The 23,410-nt window shown below is 39.6% G+C and overlaps 1 protein-coding gene across 2 annotated transcripts in view; it reads left to right on the top strand.

Annotated features, from left to right (window-relative positions):
• The first annotated feature begins 14,115 nt into the window (after window positions 1-14,115).
• The window catches only part of LOC135934953 (proton channel OtopLc-like), a 62,255-nt gene continuing 52,960 nt past the window's right edge, over window positions 14,116-23,410 (top strand). The window contains exon 1 of one of the 2 annotated variants that reach the window (XM_065476949.1): window positions 14,116-14,304. The gene's annotated coding sequence lies outside the window, so the exon portion shown is untranslated. Of the gene's footprint in view, window positions 14,305-17,460; window positions 18,125-23,410 lie in introns of those variants that run through there. The other variant, XM_065476948.1, reaches the window with a different exon arrangement.

Below are 23,410 nucleotides of genomic sequence, written 5' to 3'. Positions count from 1 at the left end.
CTTTATGAGCTCGTTTTCGTTCTGCAAAATATCACCGAGGCGTCTTTTCGTAAAAGAAAAATGCACAGCAGCTCCTCCTCCGCGAGCTAATTAAAGGAGACTTAAAAGCGATGAGCCGCACCGTCTGCTCGATTTGACGTAAAATGTGCTTAATAAACACGCGCTGCCTTTGAAAAAGAAAGTTTCCTAAGCACAGATTTCTTAATGACTTTGCGAGAGAGAAGAGCTTAGACTTGTGGGTGGAATAAAAAGACATTTTGACAGCCAACTGCTGAAAAAAGTAATTTAGCCAAAGTTTCTCTTGGAAATTACGCCCCCATTAGATGAAGGCGACGGCGGGTTGATCGAGCTTCCATCTGTCTGTAACGAATTTTTTACACTCGCCCGTTGTATTTTTAAACGTAAAATGTGCTGATGTTTATTTTAGTTCCGCTCCGGAGCACCTATTCGCTATTCGCCACAAACAAATTAAAATAACAGACCATTTCATAGAGGTTGTTGATAGCAGCTGAATTTTAATATAGATGCGAGTGAATATAAAATGAGATTTGAAATGGTCTACTTGTAATAATAGTATTTGGAGGCTGAAATGTTTTTACAAAATTTGGTATAGGAACGATTTTTTTATTTTTCTTGAAAAGCAATATTTTGGACACGTTTTTTGCTCAACTTTGGAGGTTATTCTGGCACTACTAAATTTACGAAATCGTTGAGAAATAATGTTTAAGGATCCATTATTTCGGATTATTCGCATTGTTCCTGCTCATCTGTTGAATTCAATAAAAAATTATTGTTTTTTCACCTTATTTTAATTTTTAGCATAGTTAAATTAATTAAAGAGTCAATGATTTGGTTGGATTTGAGTCTTTTTAACACAGTCTCATTCACGTTTTTTCCCAATTTATATTTTTATCAAAGATTTTTACGTTACTGTTTTCACTCGAACTGGAATAAGCATTTGAGATCAAAGCCACTATAGCAATCAAATGATGCGACCTGGAATCCGCGCCTTTGTTGTCATTTTCCCCTTTCTCTCATCTTCTGCGAGCCCGGCAGCGGCATTTGCGAGTTTAATTGTCAGCGCTGGAAATCAGCAACCCCTTCGCCACGCATGTTCCGCCCGCGGGCCCATTTTCGCCCGCTCTGCTCTCGTCGGCACTCCATGAATAATGCAGCCGAATTATACTGCGAGGCCTGCACAATTGGCTTTTGCAATAATATGACTGCGTGTAGTCGTTTGCATAACCGTCGGCCATAAAGGGGTTCGTTCCTCTTTTATCCGCGACGGCGGCGGGCGTGCACCTCCTCAGTCAATTTGAGCGCCGCCTACGCAATTTTCCTTTGCTTCGAATTACCACTGACACCGCCGGCACGCGGGCAAACACGACCATGCAACGACTGCTTTTCTGCTCCCCGCGCGCGATGCGACAAGACACATTACAATGCTCGCACGTCTTCAGCTGAATAATGAGAAGGGTCGACGAATCTAATCGCTCTAATGAGGAATTAAGCAGCAGCTTAATTGGGTTTTGTTATTTAAAATTATGGGGCATTATTCAGAATCGTCATAATTTTTGGCGTTTAAAATGTCAGTGACTGCAATACAACAAATAATTATTCCAATACGTTAGATAATTAGAGATTTAATTATTTATGTGTTAATTAAAGTTATTTGATGATCGTGGTAAATTAAAGTTAAATAAAATTTGTAAAAATAAATTTCCTTATCTATATAGCACAAGTCAATCTGCAATATTAAATAATTTAATATCTTTCAATTAACGTGTTCTAAGTGTTAACTTATATTTTATAACAAAATTAAATCTTCAGGTTTTAATAAAAAAATAACTAAAAGTACTAAATTATTTACAAGCAACAAATATAATTATCATAGCCACAATCCTTCACTTATCAGAAGGATTTATTGTTCTTGAATCATTTTTACGATTTAATAAAAATTTATTCAGGAAACTCCAAACAGAGTGAGGTGGAATGACTAAAATCAACACCCCTTTGATAATTACTCCCCACAACAGCGGGTTTTCTTCATCCCTTATTCTGTGTTTTTTTTGTCTTTGTTTTTGCTTTGAAGCTCAGTCAGCATTCCTTGCCTGGTTAATGTGACGAGAAATACGACTCTGCGCACCTGAGGAGACGGAGCTTGTTTTTATTTTGGTCACGTGGATATTTATGCATGCTCACAGCGTATAGTTTGAGAAGAGAGAAAACGTGAAAATTGGACATCTGGTTAATGTCTAAGATGGGCGGCCCTTAAAATGCGGCAGATGTTCATTCTCGATAGACGCTGGAAGACTTTGAATTTTAACTAAAAATCACACAAAAAAGAGTCCGCGCAGATTATTTTACGGAGTTTCATTTTAATTGGGAGACGCCTGCCGACTTTTAACACTGTCCCAAATGACTGTGCAAAGAAAGACTGGCAAAATATGAAACTCGCGGCCAGAGAAATAATTTCAACTGCGAGCCGTCCGACGTGACGTTTGCAATTAGGCGTCCGCGTTTAAATGGCAGCGATGAGTCTCGTCTGAATGCGTGACACAGATGAGAGCAGATATCTCTCTCTCTCTCTCTCTCTCTCTCTCTCTCTCGTCACTGCGGGCCGCGCGCGGGAGAATTTTTAATAAAACGCGACAAGCGAGCTGACGATGCGAGTAGTGAATGAAAATAATGTAAACGCGTCTCAATGACCGACTTCATTTGCACGTACTGCGCAATTCAGCACTTGTCAGCCGACACTCTGGATTCGGCTCGTTTTTTTAGGGTCATGCAAAACTGGCATTCAAATTGATAAGGTCAAATCGACAATATTTACGGGGTTGGGCACTAGAATTATCCGTTTTTGCTTCATTTCAGTTTAGCGGATAATTTCCGTGTTCTATTTTTTGTGCACTGTAATGAATATAATTTCTTTCGAGAATTTTGAATTTGATATTACAAAAAAATAAGTCAATATTTTACAATCCGAAAATAAAAAATGATTTTCGGGGACTACGATTAGCACTAAATTTTGTCTTAGATATCATAGGTTTTTGCGCTATTAATAATTTTTCTAGACGAAGTCTAGTTTTCAGCTCTATTCCAAGTTTAATTTGGTAACTTGTACGAATCCTTTTTCTAGCTAAATTTGATATTGATTGATAATTAAAAATTTTAATAACTGTTTTTTTTATTTAAATTCTGTAGCCGTTTTTGCTTTATTTCGATTTATCGGATAGTTTTCGTGTTCTATTTTTTGTGCACTGCGATGAAAATAATTATTTAATTTCTTTCGCGAACTTTGAATATGATATATAACAAAAAATAAATAGGTCAATACTTTACAATCCATCAAGAAAAAAGGATTTTCGGACATTTCAAACACAATTCTGTCGAATATTTTGAACTAAAAGAAAGTTGAACTCCACGACCACTCCATTGATTAAGATTTTCACATCATACGCGTATACTTCAAATCCCTTTGACGCCACTCAAGACAGTAATCCACATCTGCCTCAAGCCCTTTTCCTCTTATTCTTGTGATGCGGTGAAAACTTTTGCCTTCGCGAGATCGAAAAGTTACGTGTGTTCATTATCTCACGTCGCCAAGATGCTCGCTCCTCTTAAGGAGTGATGGAAGAGGAGTCGTTAAGGGGGACAAATTAATAAGTCGAGTTGCCGCAATATTTCTCTCGAAATCCCCGACGACCGCGCTGGATGAATGGGACTCGTTATATTCGACGCGGTTGCTTGCTGCATGCGTGTCTGCTCGAAAAGCAGGAAATTGAATTAGAAGAGCAGAGGCAAGAGCGCATTGGAAAAAGAAGAGGCTGCAGTTGTGCCGGCCGGGCGACAAGGAGACAAAAAATGAGAGGAAACGCACAATATATATTTACGAGACGGCGTTTGCTTTTTTATTTTCCTTATCACTGCCTTTTCGCCGAGGGAGGCACGGAAGTATTTCTTGCGCGGCCTATCGTCCCTCGCGATCGGACACACTGTCCTGGAAAAGTGTCGTGTTTACTTTACAGAGGAGATACATTCAGCACACAAGAGGAAAGCCTTTAAGCCGATATATCAAGTAATAAATTGGAAGAGGCAATGATCAAGAACTAAGGGTTGGAATCTAATACGGTTAACGATTATTTGTGTGGATCGGTGCAATGCAACAATTTAAATTGCTGACTATAATTAGCAGATGCATGATCCTATGTGTTAAGTTTGAATAATTAACTACCTCAGCAGCTCAGCAGTGTGCAATAATCAAATTAGGACCGAGTTTATCAGTTAATCATATTTTCCCCAATTTATCAAAAAAATTAAACGTTTATCCAATGATTTTACGCTTGATTTCGATAGCTCTCGTGGCGCAATCCATCACACGGAGATCGAACTATATGGGCTTCCCAACTCGTGAAATAAAAATCCTGTTTTGCCGCTCGATTGGCAGGCTAACTTTGTTGCCTCTTTTCTCAGAAATTTAAACGACAAACTTGCCAAATTTTAGCTCATTCCAAATTTCAGAGCATATTGAAGGAAAAGGTATTAATCGTATGAATTATTTTTCAGACTTTTAATTATAGTGAATACTAGTTAGGTTCTAATATGTACAGTATAAGAGAATTGACACTCGGATAAGATTGTTTCAAGTTGAAGGCTCGCGACAGAATTATAAGTATAAAATAGTTTTTTTTTATAAAATATTTTGTGATAAAAATTAAAAATAATAAAATATTATTTCAAGTGAGATTTAAAAAAAATACTAGTTTATATAACAAAAAGCTATACTTTTATTTTAAATTATATAATTTGTATTTGCATTTTAAATTCTTAGTCAAAATTTAAATATCTCAATAGCTATTCAATTTTCATTACTACGTACGATATTTCAATATCTTATAAATCAATTTAGTTCGCGTTTGAAAGAGGAATAGAAAGTCGACACGTTCAATTCCAAATGGTTTGATTAAAAATAAACAACGTTAAATTATTGATACTTTTATCCTTAAACTATAATTAAATCATAAATTCTTTTCAAATTTACATTTTGAAAAATGTTTACAACATTTATTATCATTAAATGTGATTGAGCTTAAAAATGAATAAAAAAAGAACACCAGAGCACAAACATAAAACTATGAATATATTTCTTTAAGCTTTATTTAAATTATTATAGGCGTTGAAAGTCCTAGCCTATTGTTAACAGATTAAAGTTAGCAAATTTTCATCGAAAAGAAATAAAGTTTTACTGCTGTCATACATTTTCCCTACCCATTATCCGACTACGTTCTTCGTTTATTTCCCACCCGATTTGCATCCAATTTAAATTCGGCACAGCAAACGCACAAAAGCAATAAAAATCATTTTTCCGTCTGACTGGGTGCGGCTGAGGCGGTTTTTCATCTTTCGATTCGGAGAAGGCCCTCCCGGCAAATAATCTCACCGGCCTCGAGGGGGCCGAAGGAGATTCCGTCCAGGGGGTGTAATCCCCGAAAATAATCGGCGTGTATCATTAAGGGATGCGGATAGTTCGGCAGCGTGTCTCTCGTCGATTGCCCACGGTGCATCTATCTGTTTGCCACTACTGACTTCGCCAGAGTTGCCATGGGAACCTCCGAGAACTGGTAAGGATAGGGACGATGCTCCCACCCCCAAGCCGCCCCCGCCACTATCGATCGGCCCCACGTGGGGGCGGCCGCGGAAGAGGTTGGAGTAGGCAACGGGCGGGGGCGCCACCGCTCGGCGCAGAGCCACAGGTGCCGAGGGTGCGATGACCATAGCAGCACGGACGGGGGTCCGTCGTCGTGCGGACATGACACACGGATCTGCTATAGCAACGAGCAGGGGTACATGTGGGGTGCAGGGCTGTTGGTAAGGGAGGGAGCCAAGCTGAGCTCATGAAAAGGCTGGGATGAGCAAATACCATTATCTCCTGTGTTCACAGATGTGTCAGTCGAGTGCCGACACTGCCGGATGATGAACTGTTCATCGCAAAGATTTATGTTACATCGCTCTTTTAGTGAGATAAAATACAGAGAAGGGAACTTAATGCTGAAATTAGTAATTTTTCATAATAAAAAATTGAATTTGTTAGGTTAAGCGGCATGAAAACATTCTTTCAGCTCAGATATTCAGTTTTGAATGCAAGAAAACGATTTCACAAATTTAAGGTTTCTTATTTTTAATCATTTTGGAGCAACTTCTTTTAATAGAATTTAAATATATACTGAAAATTGTAATCCATTTTTATGACAAAGAGATGTTTTCACACAAAAAACTAAAAGAAAAATCTGTTTCGGCTAATACCAAGCCTCGTCAGCAGCACTGTCAAAATAATTCTAGTAAAAAAATTAGAAAAAATGCTTGGTCTACTGAAGAACCAAACGCTTAAAACCTTTTGATTTAATTTAATAATATATTTAATGAAGGAGGAATTAAGGCAACACTCTGAAATCCCTGTGCTGGACAGATTTATCCAAAAATAACCTGCCATTAAAGTCCGAAATATTGATTTGGGGCTAACACAATATGTGAGCAAAGGGTTTATCTCAAAACCAGTGCTAACACCAAAGCATCCTCAAATCTTGCGTTTGAGTTGAGGTACCAGGACGACGAGCCGAACGCAACCATATTCGTGAGGCTGTACGAAGGTCCCCTTGCTGCCGTCTTCAAGTGCACCGTGACGCCCTGGACAGCAGTCCTGCTCTGGCTGCTGCGTTCGCTGAGGGCCCATTTGCAGAGCTGGAGGCGATGTGCTGTGCTGATGTGAAAGCCATGCATGCGGGACTGGTTTTCCTGCACTGCAATAAGTTACCACCTGTCGTCGACTCGTCTCTAAATTCAGTTATTTTCAGATTGGGCCTGCTGTGGCAATCAAACAGCTTGTGCAGCGAGCTGAGGCACGAGGAAATGATGTGCGACAGCTCCCTTGATGCATTTTTGCTCTACGACTTGCTGGAGAAGACCGACAAGAAAAGCACGTACCCGGAGGTTGCAGCACGGCTTCTGGAGCTAGTGGCTGAAGAACCGATGTCCGTGTTTCGCTCTGATGCGTGGCAGGTGTCGCAGGTGCAGAGCGTCGAGGCCGTTCTCAGCATAGACAATTTCCCTGCGGAGATGTCTGAGCTGGACGTGTTGGAGGCTGTGATGCGCTGGGGCTGGCACGTGTACGGAGCCTCAGGAGGCCAAATTCCTGCGGCTAAATTTTTCCACAGGCTGCTGAAGAAAATCAGGTTTGTGTCGTTACAAGTTGACCACCTTTTTGCTGCAGAAGCCATACTGAAGGACCTTGTGACCGAGCAGCATGTGCAGAGAATTAAAGAGACTGTCGTCGCTTGTTGTCCTTGCCGATTACCACTGAGTTACTCGAGGAGGCACAGGTATTTTTCGAATTCGACCAGAGTTCGAGCATGCGAGTGCTGTCCTGCTTGGTCGGCATGAGGTGCTTTGTGTGTATGTCATATGTTGTGTAAATAATAGGTTTAGTCTGTAGATTTTAGAGCTTTGTGTTTCATGCGTGTGTGTGTGTGTGTGTGCATATAGAATTATTTTTTAGAACATATATAGAGTAGATTAAAGTCCGAATGAGATTTGAGGATGCTTTGGTGTTAGCACTGGTTTTGAGATAAACCCTTTGCTAACATATTGTGTTAAAGCCCCAAATCAATATTTCGGACTTTAATGGCAGGTTATTTTTGGATAAATCTGTCCAGCACAGGGATTTCAGAGTGTTGCCTTAATTCCTCCTCCATTAAATATATTATTAAATTAAATCAAAGGGTTTTAAGCGTTTGGTTCTTCAGTAGACCAAGCATTTTTTTCTAGTTTTTTTACTAGAATTATTTTGACAGTGCTGCTGACGAGGCTTGGTATTAGCCGAAACAGATTTGTCCTGCTGTTGCTGTGTATTGAGTAAAAACATCTTTTTTCCATAAATTCTATGCAGATGATAATATATTCTTGAACCAAATATGAGAAGCCAAAGGTGACAAATAATTCATTGTTTTGTTGAACACCCACGCATCAGTAGCTTTGACCAAAACAGCAGCTCGTCAGTACCAGAAACAAGTCATGCCAAAAAACAAATTTTTGTGCTCGAATCTGATTTGAAATCTTGATCTCTGAGTATGTCGTGTGTGGATTATTTCCATGGAAAGCGTTCTTTCTATGCTTTCTCCTGCTTACTCCCATTTACTTATCTCGAGCATCCTCGCCACTTGAGGGTTCCTTTTCGTCTAATTTGAATTTCAAGTCGGCCGCCCTGATAAAGAAAAGCGTGGAGCCTGCTACTATATGGTGCTTCAAGTCGACGGGGAGGCAGAAAAATAGGAGAGATTGATGAAAAGCAGGGTAAGAGAAGAGTCTTTTACGATTCTCATCCCTCCAAGAAGTGCACTTACGCGAAGAAAACGCCACTTTAGCTCCCGAGCGACTGCAGCCGCCTCTTTCTTTATTTATTTCTCAAGTCTAACCCTACATTTACCAAAGTAAAAAAGAGGCAGAAATAGAATAGCTAGGTCGTCATTTCCAATTGATTCATTTCAATCTTTATGATGAGAAATTAAATCCTTTTTATTTATAATTGCCATTAACGCCACGGTTCAATCACAATAATCGAAGACTTTTCCGCTTTGATTCATTTCTTACAGCAAAAGATTCCATATTTTCTTTCCAGCTTTCTTAAAATAATTCATGGAAGTTTCGAAATTTCAATTTTTAGTCTTTTGAAACATTAAACATTCCAAACAACAAGTTTAGATTTTAAATTTTAAAATCTAAAAATTAAATTGAACAAATTTCCCAATTTATTAAAGCCTCGACATTTTCAACCGTCTTAGGAAAAACTTTAATAAGAATATACCGAATGATTGTTTGTTAAAAACGGGACATTTATTGTCTTGCTGGTTATTTTCGAAAAAAAATGGACAAAATTTGCAAGATATGATTTTAGTGCAATTCTTTTACTTATATATGTAGTTATCTAAAAATTATATTATTAGCAAAAGACGAGTCTCCAAGATTTAAATCTGTTGTTACAGTTGGTAACAGCGTAAATAGAATTTGACACTCGTCTTCTTCGTTGTGTAAGCCCCGTAGAACACGCAACAAGCTCACCTGTATGTGTGCGGTATATCTATCAGAAACATTTCAAGATCAAGTTCCCCCTTGATCTTGATAAATTGGTCTGGCGACATGCGACCCTGGCGTGTACGAACGTTGTTTTGTTATTATTTCACCCCCGCGCGCTTTATGCTTTTCTATATAAGACCTCCCGAAAACGCATAATAGTCGTTTGTAATTACGAACAAAAAAAGTGCTGACGCAACCATGGTAACTTTGGCCAACACATACCAGGCGTACCTCGACTGTAAAAGCACGGATTTGGCAGAAAAGCCAAAACCAAACACGCAGTAGCTTGCATAATGTGCGTTCTGCCTTCGCGGATTCGTGGCGTGGGCAGTTGATTCGGTGGTGGGCGAGAGCACCCCAGTATGTAGCAGCTATAATTAAATCGGCGGCTGCTGGCCGTTTCTGCCACGCTTTTCAACAGAGTTGAGCACCCAAAACAGCGGTGATGCGCCAGTGACCAGCTTCACAGGGATCCTCTTTGTACGACACAACCCTTTGCCTTTATTTTGGTGCCGGCGGAGGAGGGCGATTTTCATCGGTCCTATATATGTACACTTCATACGGTTTCTGTCAAAATTTTGACGCAAACGAAGGCAAATATTTGCAGTGAATGAAGATTTAATCGATTTTCTGATGAAAGAGCAGCTCAAACGTGCACAGGAAATAACATAAAATTAAAAAAAATAACCTAAATTGGTTTTGGTGAACAAGGGAATTAAAATTTATTTAAAAAAACAACATGTGAATTTTAGAAAATGAATTCAAATTTTCCAAAATACATTTCTATTGTTGAATATAATTAAAACCAGGCTTCATCCTCGTTGTCAAATTAAAGAGAAATTCGTCTTCTTTATTTCTCGACCAGTTTCGACGTCACCAAGTACGTCCTAATCATGAGTTACAATTACAATCAAATAACAAACAATACAATAATGTCACATCTAAAATCATATAAATTCCATACAATTTTTAAAAAAACACCCACCTATTCATGAGGCACTTGAGGCAAGCTCCAAAGACCAAATGTAACAAATTCTAAGCCACCCCTTTGTTAAATAACACGCACATCTCACAGGTGGTAGGGAACCTTTTTGTTCCGTGAGCTAAATTTTCCCCTTTCAGCGCGTAAAATATTTTTCCACACATCACAAAGCAGGTGGCTTGGGTTACTAATAACGTTTTCTGAGCATTCCATTGCAACCGCCTCCAAAACTACCCTCTTCCACAAATTTGTTTCTTGCTTCAAAATTTCCACATTCTTCCAATCAAACGTATGTCCTTTTTTCTGTGCATGCCGCGCTAACTGGAGACCATTGTTCGTCGAGCTTCCAGTGCTTTTTCCTACGGCTCTCCTATGCTCATCTAATCTGTACTGCACTTGTCTCTTTGTTTGGCCAATATATACTGACGTGCAATCTAAACATGGCACTAAATAAATACAGTTTTTAAGTACTGGTTCCGATGGAGGTTTCACGCGCATCAACCGGTCTCTTAGGGAAAGTCCACTTGAGAAAACTACCCTCACATTTGCGATTTTCTTGCTGAAGTTTTTAAATTTTTCAGAAAACCCCCTCACAAATGGAACGACCACCGACGTTGAATGCACCTGCTCCTCCTTGTCCTCTCTTTTTCTCATCCACTTCCGGTATGCCTTCTTGATGAATTGTTTCGGATATCCGTTCTTCTCCAACAAACCAAAAATCGTGTTTATCTCCTGGTTCAAACTCAAACTGTCGCTGCAATAGCCATGTGCCCGTCTAAACATGTTCAGTGCCACCGCCATTTTTGTTTCGCAACTATGATTTGAGTCATATTGCAAGAAACTATTTTCACTTCCTGGCTTCCTATACACCGTCAGTTTGACTTTGCCTTGTGCGTGTACTAGTAACATATCCAAAAAGGCGATTGACTTGTCCTTCTCCAATTCCAATGTAAGAGTTATGTCAGGATGTACACTATTACAGCTATCCAAGAACTCGGCTATCGGAAAACATGCCTGGTCATAAATTACCAAATAGTCATCCACATACCTCCACATCACTTTCGGTTTTTTTCGGAATTTCTCCAAGCATTTTCTCTCAAAATCCTGCATAAAAACTTCTGCGAGAACCGGGGACAGTGACGAACCCATCGCCAGACCTTTCTTCTGCTTGTAAAATTTTCCTTCGAAAATAAAGTATGTTGACTTCATGCTAAAATCTACCATTTCACATAACGTATCAATCGGAATCAATGTTCTCTCCATTAGCTTGTGATCTTGCATTAACTTTTCTTTCAGGATTTTCAAAACACTGTCTCTTGGCACCGATGTAAATAGACTTTTTACGTCCAGACTACAAAAACAATCCGTCTTTCCTAAGCTCATTGACTTAATCATCGGCAAAATCTGCTCTGCATTCTTGATGCTAATAGCACTGTCATTTGTAATTGGACTGATCATTTTCACCAAAAATTTAGCCAGTGGTTGAAACGCTGAACCAATCGTACTCACAATTGGTCGCAAGGGAACTCCGTCTTTATGTACCTTTGGTAGCCCATAAATATGTGGAGTCTTATACGGAACTGCTGTTGCTCGAGGGTGTTTGCTTTCTGGTGTTATCAACTTCAGTTCTTCTGGATGTGCTGCGTTCGCATTTTTCAACACCTTTTTCAAAATCCTCTCGAGTCCTTTGTAGGGATCTTCTTTTAATTCAGCATATTCTCCACCATTCAACAACTCCAACATCTTTTCCCTGTATTGTTCTGCGTCCAGAACCACTGTATTTCCACCTTTGTCCGCTTTAAGCACTTTAATTGCTGAATCTTGTCGAATGGAACTAAGGGCTTCTTTTTCTTCCGGATTCAAATTCGCCTTCCTTTCACGTTTCCTTCCAAGTTCATTCGCAATTTTTTGTTTCCATTTTAACGCTGTTTCTGGTTGGAGGAATTTCGTGGCTGCTTCAACTGCCGTAATGTAGTCCAATCGAGGCAGAAAGTTTGGCGTCGGATTAAAATTTAATCCCCTTGACAACAAATTCTCTTCTACCTGTGTCAAACTCCTTTTTGACAGATTGATTACTTTTGTTCCATTGTTGCGGCCTTCTTTACATTTCTATTGTTACTTAAAGAAATTGGCTTCCACAATGCATACAGGGGAAAAATTTAATCTGAAATCAGAGCGTAAAAGTGTTTTAAATTACATATTTTGTTAAATGCTACCTGTGGTGACTTCACAAAATAAGAATTCTAACAAATATCCAGTTAATTGATAAAAGGAAATGAATTGAGAGAGGGTTCCTTAGCATGATTGAATGTTAATAGTATTCACTTTTACATAATAATTATTCTAATAAATATATTAATTTAATACATTTTAATTTTTCATTCAAATTAAGCGCCCGTTGGGTCTTATCGTGTTTTAAATCAATTCAATCTATACAATTTTGATGTCCCTTTTGTATTTATAAATTTATAACAAAAAGGAACTTGACTATCAACATGTAAATTAAAATTGGATTTTTATTTTTACGCTCAATTAAAATAAAACAAATGATAAAATACTTAGTGTGAAAATACGTTCATTGTAATAAAATATTATTTAAACATAAATTTGTTACTGCTGTTTACAGTTAAATTGTTTTAGTCTTAAAACCTTAATTATGAAAAATTCCAAATGAAACTCCGTAAAAGAAACTCTATAGTTTTTTCACAATGCAACCATTCAAGCATGAATTCCAAAAAATTAAATGGTTGTTCATTTAGTTGAGGTGTAATCAGTTGTGCGCGCGGCATTCAATTACGAAACCAAACAATTCCCTTTAAATCCATTGTCTTCTTTGTCCTGCTCTCGTGTTTGTCGCGCGACATTTAAATGCAAATTCCACTCGGCCAGGAGCATGCATCTTTCAAGTAAAGAATTACATATCGCCGCCGCATCGCTCCTCGAACACAGACCCGGGGACGCTTTTATGTAAGAGAGCCGAAAACCTGCTCTCAGACTTCAGAGCTCGTTCGCTCGCTCGTCAATGTGAAAAACGAGTTTCTCGCGGATAAGATTTCCATCTCTTCATGATCAGCGCGCGGTTTTGAATGGAGAAAGAAGAGCGCCGACGATGAATCAAAGCAAAGCTGCCTCTCTCGATATTCCCCTGATGAATTTCGTGTTTTTAGTCGCATATGTCCTCAGGCTCTGCTCTTGAAAGGGACGTGAAAAACAAGACTAAAATGAAAATTGGTTGCGAAAATATCCCATGTGGTTAGAATAAACAGGGCTCTGTGTTCATGACTTCGTTTCAACATACTCGTCGTAATTGATTAATTTATTTGTGCTTAAACTTAATAGCAGGAGTGTCGACATTTTCTTTAATTTTTTTTTACAAATGTGCGCAGAGCACGAAAATACAGCTTGCGTGCATTCCCTCGTTTGTTGATAATTTTAATACGTTCTTCCTTATAAGAATTTCCTTGCCTCTGACTTATTTTAAACCGAATTTTTTACTTTTATGAGGAAATACAAGACAATTATTCAGGCGCTTGCTCAACAAATAATTTTAATGTTTCTTTCGTTACATTTCATTTTGCAATTTTTTATAATTCAATGACTGACCTCTATCTTATTTAAAAAAAGCTTCTTTCACGCCCCTGGGAATGCCCCGTATGGCTCTCTGCTGTCTTGCTTCTCGTCTGCTTAATAGACGTACGGTCTTTTTTGTACTCAACACGCTCATCATTCCTGCCTGAGAACCAATATAAAATATAAATCTTGTCAGTCAGGCCTGGCATGCCCTCGTCGGGACCGTGTGTGTGTGTTTATTTCTGGCGTAGTTTGGCCGCGTTTCGGTAGGGGACGCCTCGCGGGAGAAAAACGGGAGAGAGTCGTCGTGTGTTGAGTGTTTTTCGGCGAGGGTGCAGCGGAGGGGTTGGCAGTAGAGCAGTCGCTGGGGGGAGACACGCTGAAATCTCTCTGTTCTGTTCTGTAGTCGTGCCAGAGATTTCAATGTGAGCAGTTGCTCGCTTGCTCTCTCCTCTAGTCAAGTTCAAATAAGTCAAAAGCTGCTTTAATCACCCGTCCGCGGGGGTGACACGTCATTTACCAAGGAGAGGAAGACGGATTGAAGGTTAATCGCCTGGGCCACCTTTTCCCCGTCTTTTTGTCTCCTTTTGTTTTGGATCTGAAGACGCAATTACTGCCACTATGAGGTGAGTCAAATTTTTAAAGTGCGTTATTTGGGCATGCTGGGGGTGCGCCTAATTGAGGGTGTCGTAGTGAAATTTGTCGATCCAAAGGAAGGGCTGCACCGTTGAGAGCTGTCGGAAGATGGAACTAGAAATTTGGACGGAATAGGATTATAGAGGTCATAGTTATTGCATTGGAGGGCTTCCTAGGGCGATAGAAATCCGTAGAAATATTATTATTTAATTTAATTAATATAGACCAAATTTGTTTCAAGAGAGCTATAAATGAAAGTCCTTAAAGACGGAAGATCAGAAATTATTTTAAAAGTTGAAATTGCTTTAGTTGTTAGTTCCAGTTTAAAAAGTTGCAATTTTAGCTTCTTCAATGAATTTTACCACTTTAAAAGTCAAATTTCACCGAAACTTTTTACTGTTTTGGAAAGAAATGGAAATTATAGAATAAAATTAAGAAAAGGTAATGGGGAAAATTGTTGGGAAATTTATATTTGACTGTATTATTATTTTGGTGCATTTTTCTTTAATTTACTTTGCCCAGGTTTTCTGGCTGAGGTCAAGGTCAGACCGAAAATTGCCAAAAAATCTCCAAACATGAAATAATAAAAAATTTACGAAGAAAAATTCATCCTAAAATTATAGAAATGTTTTCAAATTTTGAATTTTTGAGGTTTGGGGGTTTGGTATGTTTTTTGTTCTTAATTGAAATCGAGCTTCCAATGATATTTGATTACAAGCAGCTGGGCAGAGGCGCGAGAAAACGTGTCGAGCGTTTCCTCCGCAACAACGTGTATCACAATTCGATTCGAAACTACTGTTGCTTCCGCTCATCTGGCGAGCGTGCCTTTTATGCAATGCATTATCTTCTCTCGTGCTCGGCGTGCTTGATCTTTCTAATTGTCTTAATACGCATCTGCTGTGCTCGCACAGCTCCGATATTTTAGGAGGGTCCACAGATATATTCATTTGAATTGCAAAACCAATATTTGAGCGAGGCTCACTCCCGCACTCACTCGAGGAAAGGCACCCCCGCGAGGGAGCACTCAAAATTCATCATCCCCCTGCAAAATCAGCGAAAAAATAATGAACAGGATATAGCGGAGCCGCGTGTGTTTGTTTCTTCCCTCCTGCTTTTCTGTGTGTCTTCCGCACTCTCTCCGCATCTGCACCCTCTCTCTCTTTCCGTGGCTGTGCGCTTTCACGCAAATTTCAAATTTCACCACCGCACGCTCTCTCTTCTTTTCGCTATGCTAGCTCTCTCGCTCTCTGTTTTTGCTTATGAAATTTCCCTGCCGTGCGCATACATACGTGTGCTTGCAATTTGCCCGAAACAAGGCGTCCATGGAGCTGCTTTTGCGCTTTCTCGATTTTGCCGCCAACCCTCTTTCCACGGGGTGGCTCGCTTCCTGCTCTTCCCGCACCCCGCGCGAAACGCTGCTCCGGATATTAAAGGCCCAATCATTCCCTTCGCCGCGCACGCACGAGACGGCGAAAATAAACATATCACTACATGCGTCTCTATAGAACCCACCCCCGCAGCAGCCGGCCAAAATGACTTAATGTTGTTACTCGAAACTTGGTTACCTTTATTTCTCAATTGGGCTTTTTTGGCGAATTTTTTGGTGAAAACGGTAAAACGTGAAACCAATATATCATCACCTGAGGAAAAGAAAACACGTTTAGAATCGGAAGATTTTTATATGACATCAAATTATTATGTCACTGTGCAATCGCCGAAAATGGAAAATAAACTTTAAATTGTCGATGATGAAGTATTGTCATTTATTTTCCTTTCAAGAAAAATCAAATTGACAGACATTGAAGGGGATGAATTATTCAGACCAGGATGAAAAGAACATTCGTAATACATTTCTAATGAGGAAGTTCTTTTGGAACTCTCCTCAAAAATAAATACAGGAAATCAAGTGGCTTTGTTTATTTTAATTGATTTATTGGTTCTATTGTTACGCATGCACATAAATCTATGCTAAGACTTAGTTAAGAAAGTCGTTTTAGAATAACTTAGGTAAACAGAACACACATTTTTAATTTCTTCTTCATTTTTGCGGCCCGACCAGATTTTTGGATGCGAATTTGCTCGCTCCACGTGTATGTTACTTTCTTCCGATTTCAAAAGCATTTTTACATTCACCAACTCACTGTTACCATTTGCGAGACCGTATTGAGAACAATTTAACCCTTGCTTTAGCCATCAAAGTTAAAACGAGCTGTGAAGATTAACCATATTGTTCGTGTCTGTTGTATTTTCTTGAATAATAAATCTTTTGAAGTAAAATCAAGAAATATTTATACCGTCTGGTCTAGATTAAACGGAGATAAATTAATTTGATACTAAAAATCAACTAACAAAATTTATTTTGGTTAATTGAATTAAATTACAAAACAAAAGTAATTCACATGATGCATAATTAAAAGTAATTTTTTATTCATTTTTAGAATAAAATCATTTTAATAATTGTGACAGACCTAGCCATAAATAATATATGTTTGCAGAAATAATATTAGGTTTTTAATCAGTAATGCTTCAACTGAAAACAAATACTCTAAGATTATGTTAAAGATAAATTTAATTCTGTGTGTAAAAAATATTCTCGCCTCAATTTGGGAAACAAGTTATTTTGAATACAAAAATACAGTAGAAAATCTTATTAAGGATTAATTAGGCAGTTTGTAATGTTATAAAACAACCCGCTGAAACTCATGATTTACCTTGAATTAAATATTTATTAGCTTTTAGCTCTTCCTGGTCATGATACAGATTTTGTTAACCTCTACAGATGAAAATTTTAAGCAATGAAAAATGTAATAAAATTTTGAAAATTTGTTAAGAAAAAAATCACGAAGCAAAAATTAAATTTTGAGAGGAGTCAGCCCCTATGGAGAAAATTAATTTTCAACCAAATGTGGTGGAATTTCGAGTTGTGGTGCTCGAGTGCAGATGTCTCTGGGCGCACGGGTCGACCCGTGGTGTTCTCTATTGGCGAAAGCGGCGGCGGCAAAGGCAGGGGCAGCCAGCAGCGCGCTCCGCGTATTACATGCACGGCTCGCTGGCTGGCTTTCCATGCAAGCAGCAAAAATAAAACACGTGAAAAAAGATGCTGGTGTGGTCGCGAGTGTGTGTTAGTCGCACGTCCGACGGCCGGTGAGCAGCACGCGAGCGCGAGCACCTCCGTCCCCGAGAGCAGCTCGAAAAGCCCCAAAAAAAGCAGAGGAGCGAAAGAGCAGCGACTTTGTAGAGATTGTCTCTGAATGTGTGTGTGCAGCAGCAGCGGCGGCAGCAGCACGATTGCGCACCCTGGCCCGGGCATGTGCCGGTGAAGCGGGGGCAGCCGTCGCCGCCGCCTCCGCCTCCGAGCCGCAGCATTCGCTCGGCTCGCACGGGGCGCGCACCACTCGGCTACGACGGAGGCCAAACGCGCGACCACCGCCTCCAGCTCGGGCCACCATGTAAAAATCAGCGACGAGCCACCCTTGAGGAGAGGCTACCCCGCCGAGGGCTCGTTCTCCGTGCTGCCACCGCCGCAGGTGGCGCCGCAGCACCAGCCGCAGGGAAGACTCATCGTCCGCGGGCACAACCAGAGGCAGCAGGTCGGTGACTCGGGGGCGTCGTCTCCCTTGCTGCCCCGCTCCTCCACCCCCACCCCCAGCGTCCTCAGCGCCGGCAGCAGCCACGAGGTGCTCAGGGTCCGCTGCCGCATCCTCCCCTCGGTCGGCGAGGTCCGGCCCTCCAGACCCAACACCCCCGCGCTCCCGCCGCCTCCGCCGTCGCCCCCGCTCCAGCAGCAGCAGCAGCAGCCAGCGCTTACAGGTGAGCACCCTGCCGCCCCCTCTCCTCCATGAGTGCTGTGCCGTCTCCCCTCCGCAGCTGCCAAGGTTGTCACGGCTGCTCAGGGTACACTTTTTGGGTTTGAAGGAGTTACAGTATTCCATCCGTTTTTTAAACATATCGCTTGAGATCGCACAAGAAAATTAAAAATTCTGGAGTAAAATAATTAAAAAGTTAGTTGAAAAATTGAAATATTTAAAATAAAATTTAATTGAGAGATATTTAGAATAAAGTACAAAATATCGAGTCTCAATTCTTACAATCTTTACTTCTGTGGGAAATTTTTAACTTTTCATTTTATTTAAATTCTCCTTCGATTGTTGGAATGAATTAATCGGGCCTCAAGAGAGGATTCTTCGGCAAAATTCAATTTTTTCTGCTTTTTCTGGATTTCACTTAGAGTTGAATAATAAGGATAAGCCTCGGGAAATTAAAAACTAAATTGTTCACGTACATTTGCCAAATAAAAATATCAAATTTTATCTTAACAGGCAGTAAAAATAGCAACACTAGCGCAATTTTACAGCGGCAAATGATGTACGTTGATCTGGATTTTTAATGTAAATCTAAAACTACCAGGAATGATTTTGAATGCATTTATTCACATTTTCATGCAGATTTTGCAAACTAGTTTAGTCATTTATGCAAATGCTTTTGAAGTGAGGCATTATTTAAACGTTAAGATAGGTCAGTTCTTCTACACTAAAACATCTCTTCGTCCTCTGAGACATCATAAATAATGCTGTTACTAACGGGCTGCGTAGAAAAGAAAAAAATATACGTGCTGCGGTTTTCTTTTGGACCCTTTAAAAATACTAGTAAATTTATAAGTAGCAAAACCCTTTTTGTTTTAAAAATTATCTCTCCGGCATTATTCACACGTAAATAAAATAAGATCCTCCATGAATTACAAAATTAAACCCTTTAAAAGCATGAAAATAAAACGAACTGCTTGGACGGGTGGCTTTTATCTCCAACTTGGAAGCATTCCAACGAGCTGGAAGTTGGTCAGCGAATAACCATCTGCAATTTTTCTGCTTTTCCATTCCACACATCTCGGTTGTGGGTGCATGGCACGGCAAAGGTCGGCCGCGTACGTTTATATGATTTTTTTTAGTGGCACGCAGCCAGCCGCCATGATTTACTTGATTAATATCAAAACATAATTTTTCTGCGCGCCCGCCGCCCTGGCAACAGTTTGCCTCCGCACGCACTTTGTTATTCGCCCTTTTTCTACGCGCAAGAGAATTTTTCGTGTGACTTTCTGCATGCGAATGATGAGATGAAAAGCCCGAGGACGAAAAAAAGAAAGAGTTTATGGCTTGGCGTTTCTTTTTCTGCTTTTATTAGTCCCTGGGGCCGGTGTCCGTCCACTTTCCTCGTCTGCTCGTGCGCGAAATATCTGCACTCGTATTATATACGGATGCTATGCAATCTCGTGCAAATTATCTCGTGCATGCAAGTGTGTGATTCGCGAAAAGGGGTAGAATCTTAGAGGGGTGCACCGCCGGCTCGTTAGCCATTCAACTTCGTTCTAATTAGACGCTGAAGTGAGCGTCGGCGCGGAGTTTCGTTTCACGTTGCACACGATCCATTTACGGCATTTCACGCTGAAATGAGTTTTTTGGTTTAATAAGAACGCTGACTGACGTAACCACTTGCCTGTCTTGTTTGTGTTTCCACTTTGCTTCGCACCGCGCGTGGGTGTCTTTTTGAGCCTTCACAACGCCTCCGCCGGCAAACATCCTAACATTTTCTTAAGAAGACGAAAAAAAATAAAAAACTTATTTGATGGCTGCTCTAGGCAAAAAGCCAGTATTTTTCTTAAAAACTAGATTTCATATGGTGATTTGATTTCGATTTTTTCCCAAATCGTGTTAGAACGATTAAAATGCACCTTGCAATTGATTTAAACCGATTATTTTACCCAAAACTAACTAAATCATTAAGAACGTAGTCATAAATTTACGGCTTTTTGCTTTCAATATTTTCGCTCCAAAAAATTTCGACCGTCATAATTAATTAAAAAAATTAATTAATGCAACGTCTAGCATATTTAAGAAGAAAAAAGTTTTTAATTATTTAAAGTTCCCAAATTTCATCCTTTCCAACTCTTTGGAACGACAAATTTTCACCATAAAAACGTCCTAAAATCAACTAAAAATTTCCAAAGTAAATTAAAAAATCATTTTTCCTTCTCAAGAAATGCAAAAATTAATACTCCTTCCATACATACATAAAGTAAGCTTCAAAAATGGTCCTCTTGTCGCTTCGAAACAATCTCTGCTCGCTGCTGGTGGTGTTAAAAACAGCGCTAGACTTTAATTGCCAACGAGCAGATGAAATCCAAAGGCAAACAGACGCCCTGCTCGTCGCAGAGAGCAAACCTCAGCAGCCTCGTGCCAGTGCTAATTCAAATGCAATATTCAACCTTTGTTTAACCTCTTCTTGCCGGCGGTGGCTGCTGTGTTGCGGCCGTGATTTGTAATGTGCGCGACAGGGCGGGCGAACTCGATCGCAATCGTGCGGAAATTCATGTCGCACTTATGCCAATACGGCTGGTGGAAAATAATCGCTCACCGCAGAATTAAACTCGTAGAAGAGAAAAGCTAATGGGAAAATTAATGAAAAATGTTTAAAAAAAGAAACAATTACATCGTTGACTGACTTTTCTGGGCATTTTTTAAACTAAAAAGGCACCAACTGACAATGACATACAGGTTTAAAAAGTTTAAATGGAAATTAAAACCTGTTGATTTCCAGCGGGGTCCATATGTGCGATAAAATTGGTTTGCACTGCGCAGATCCAAGATGGCGTCTGAATGTGGGAAGCAAAAAGCTCTCTTTGGATTCTCGTACGAGTGTCAAGAGTTTGTTTTTACGAATTAAAAGACACAATTAATACAAGTAATGCAAATTATGACACAATACTCACGAAAACTTGCTTCTTTTCGCGCATTTTCACCTGAGTTTTTTCGCGCCAAATCTGCACAGGAGAAAAACTATTTAATTTAAAAAAATATTTATATTTATTTTACTTCAAACCGCAGTGCAACGTTCCCATTTTTCTACATTAATTTCTAATTCACAGGTTTTATTTACTGAAAGAGAGAATAGCAGAAAAAATTGCAAGCTAAAATTTCCCACAAACGGTCGCATTATTTCCACTTGGCACAGTTAGCTGTAACACGAATAAAACGACAGCAGACAGCCTCACGTTACAAACGAGCCAGTAGTTGATCGATGTCGAATCAATATTAACGTGAAACTCACTCAGATCCACAATCCTTCGAGGACGAATGTACAGCAGGTGGGGTCACAACACGGCTGCGACAGGTGAAATTGCTGCTTCGGGATTATATGTATGAAGCACGCATTGTTCGACATGTGTTCTTTTTCGTTGTGCGACTGGCGTGATTTGACTTCCACAAAGTTGTTTTCCGAGTGAAATTACGTGCGTTCGTGGAAGTATTTTGGGTCATTAGATCCATGACTGTGTATACACACATTATTTTAGGCTCAAATTTGTACAAATGGTGGGAGAAAATTACTAGGAACTGAATTAAAGGAGGCAGAGCCGGGTTTTGTGTGTGAAAAAGGCGTTGGAACAGAAATAATGTGTATACTTTAGCGTTGAATTGATTTTCTAAAATCTGGAAAAAATTGCCTTAGCAAATGAACGACCAAAGCTTTAAATTTCTTCGGTCAGCAGAATTTTCTCAACCTGTGCGGTATAATTCGTGGCCGGATGAGATATTTGACGAAATGTTCCTTTTTGTCGGGCCGTAATGTTGCGATTCCCGTTCTTTGGCCCGGCTTGCCGCTGCTGGCCGAAAATGACTCGTAAAAAGTCGCACTCAGAGCATTACCATTACGTCCTGCTGGAGGCTGCGCGATGTGAACGCCCGTTTCATTGAAATTCTCGGCCCGACCAAGAATGCGCAGTTGCCGTAAAAGTCAATAGCCGTGTGCAATTAACTCTAAGAAAGAAAGGAATTGGCCAGTGGCTGCACTGCAACTCGAGTGAAAAAATAATTTCAAACGCTGCACATGCAGACGAAGAATTGTCATCCATTTTAAGTTGTAAAAAAGCTCAAGCGTTTATAATTAATCGGCGTCCCCAAACGAGCTAATTAAAAATTCTGCTGATGTCATGCGTGGCTGGATCGAAAGGTCAGCAGCCCGTCAGAATGCCAATGTGATTTGGTGTTGCGCCATAACAACTCAATCATTTATGGATGCTGATACTGACAGATTTTAAAAGACGGTGCTCCTTTCATTTTCAATCATGTAGAGCTATTACAGGGCCACAAAGAAGATCGCATCATTAATTTCCCGCTTGTGTATTGCTTTCATTTTAATTTTTTTAAAGATTATATTTAATTCAGCCGGTTTTTTAGCAAAGTAAATTGTTTTTGGTCGGTTGTCTTGACAATTTAGACGAGTTTAATCTCAACGAAATAAGTATTTTTGCTCTTGCAGGGGGTTTTGACGATTATATATTATTTTAAATTTAGGTGTTAAGCGTGGTTCAAAAAAGTTGATATTGCTTGATCAATGCTGATGTTCCCAAAACAACTGGAAGCTCAGAAAAATCATAGATCATAAATTAAGGATTAAGACCATGAGAATCGACACCAAAAACGGCCAAATTCAGAAAATTTTATTTCCTACAAAAGATCACTCCCTCTGGAGATGGGGGTCGTTTTCAAGCACCTCAAAAGCTCAAAACTAGTCAAGGGATACCAAATCTGGTCAAAACTGCAAGAAATCGGGGCATTTGCAATTAAGCTCCATTTTTGGGGAGCAATAAACCACGTTTTTTGTATATATTTTGCATGGAAACAAGAATAAACAGTTACAGCATATTTTGATATTGAAATTTACAATTAAATGAGGCTTATCTCTGTTATCTCAAATTTAAACATTTTCGTTTGACTTTACAATAACCTTTGACCTATGAAGTTGGTCAGCGTGAGCAAGTTGTTGGGCGTGAAATTTAGATTACGATAGACAACAATTTTTTAATCATTACTTTCCATGATCCTATAGTAAAAGTAAAAAATATTATACTCCCAAACTTCACCTGTTACAAAAATCGCAAACTTGGAGCCCCTTGTAATATGCGCAATTTTCGGAATTTCGACCTGAACTTTTCAGGTGAGACACAGTTCTAATAGAGAAACGCCTCCACCAAATTTCATCAAAGCCAACGAAGTGCCTCCATAGTCTGTCTCCTGCATCTTATGCGCAATAGATAAATTTGGG

The sequence above is a fragment of the Cloeon dipterum genome, chromosome 2 (assembly GCF_949628265.1).
Source record: "Cloeon dipterum chromosome 2, ieCloDipt1.1, whole genome shotgun sequence".
NCBI classification, from domain to species: Eukaryota; Metazoa; Arthropoda; class Insecta; order Ephemeroptera; family Baetidae; genus Cloeon; species Cloeon dipterum.
This window is presented reverse-complemented; position numbering and strand designations above follow the sequence as displayed.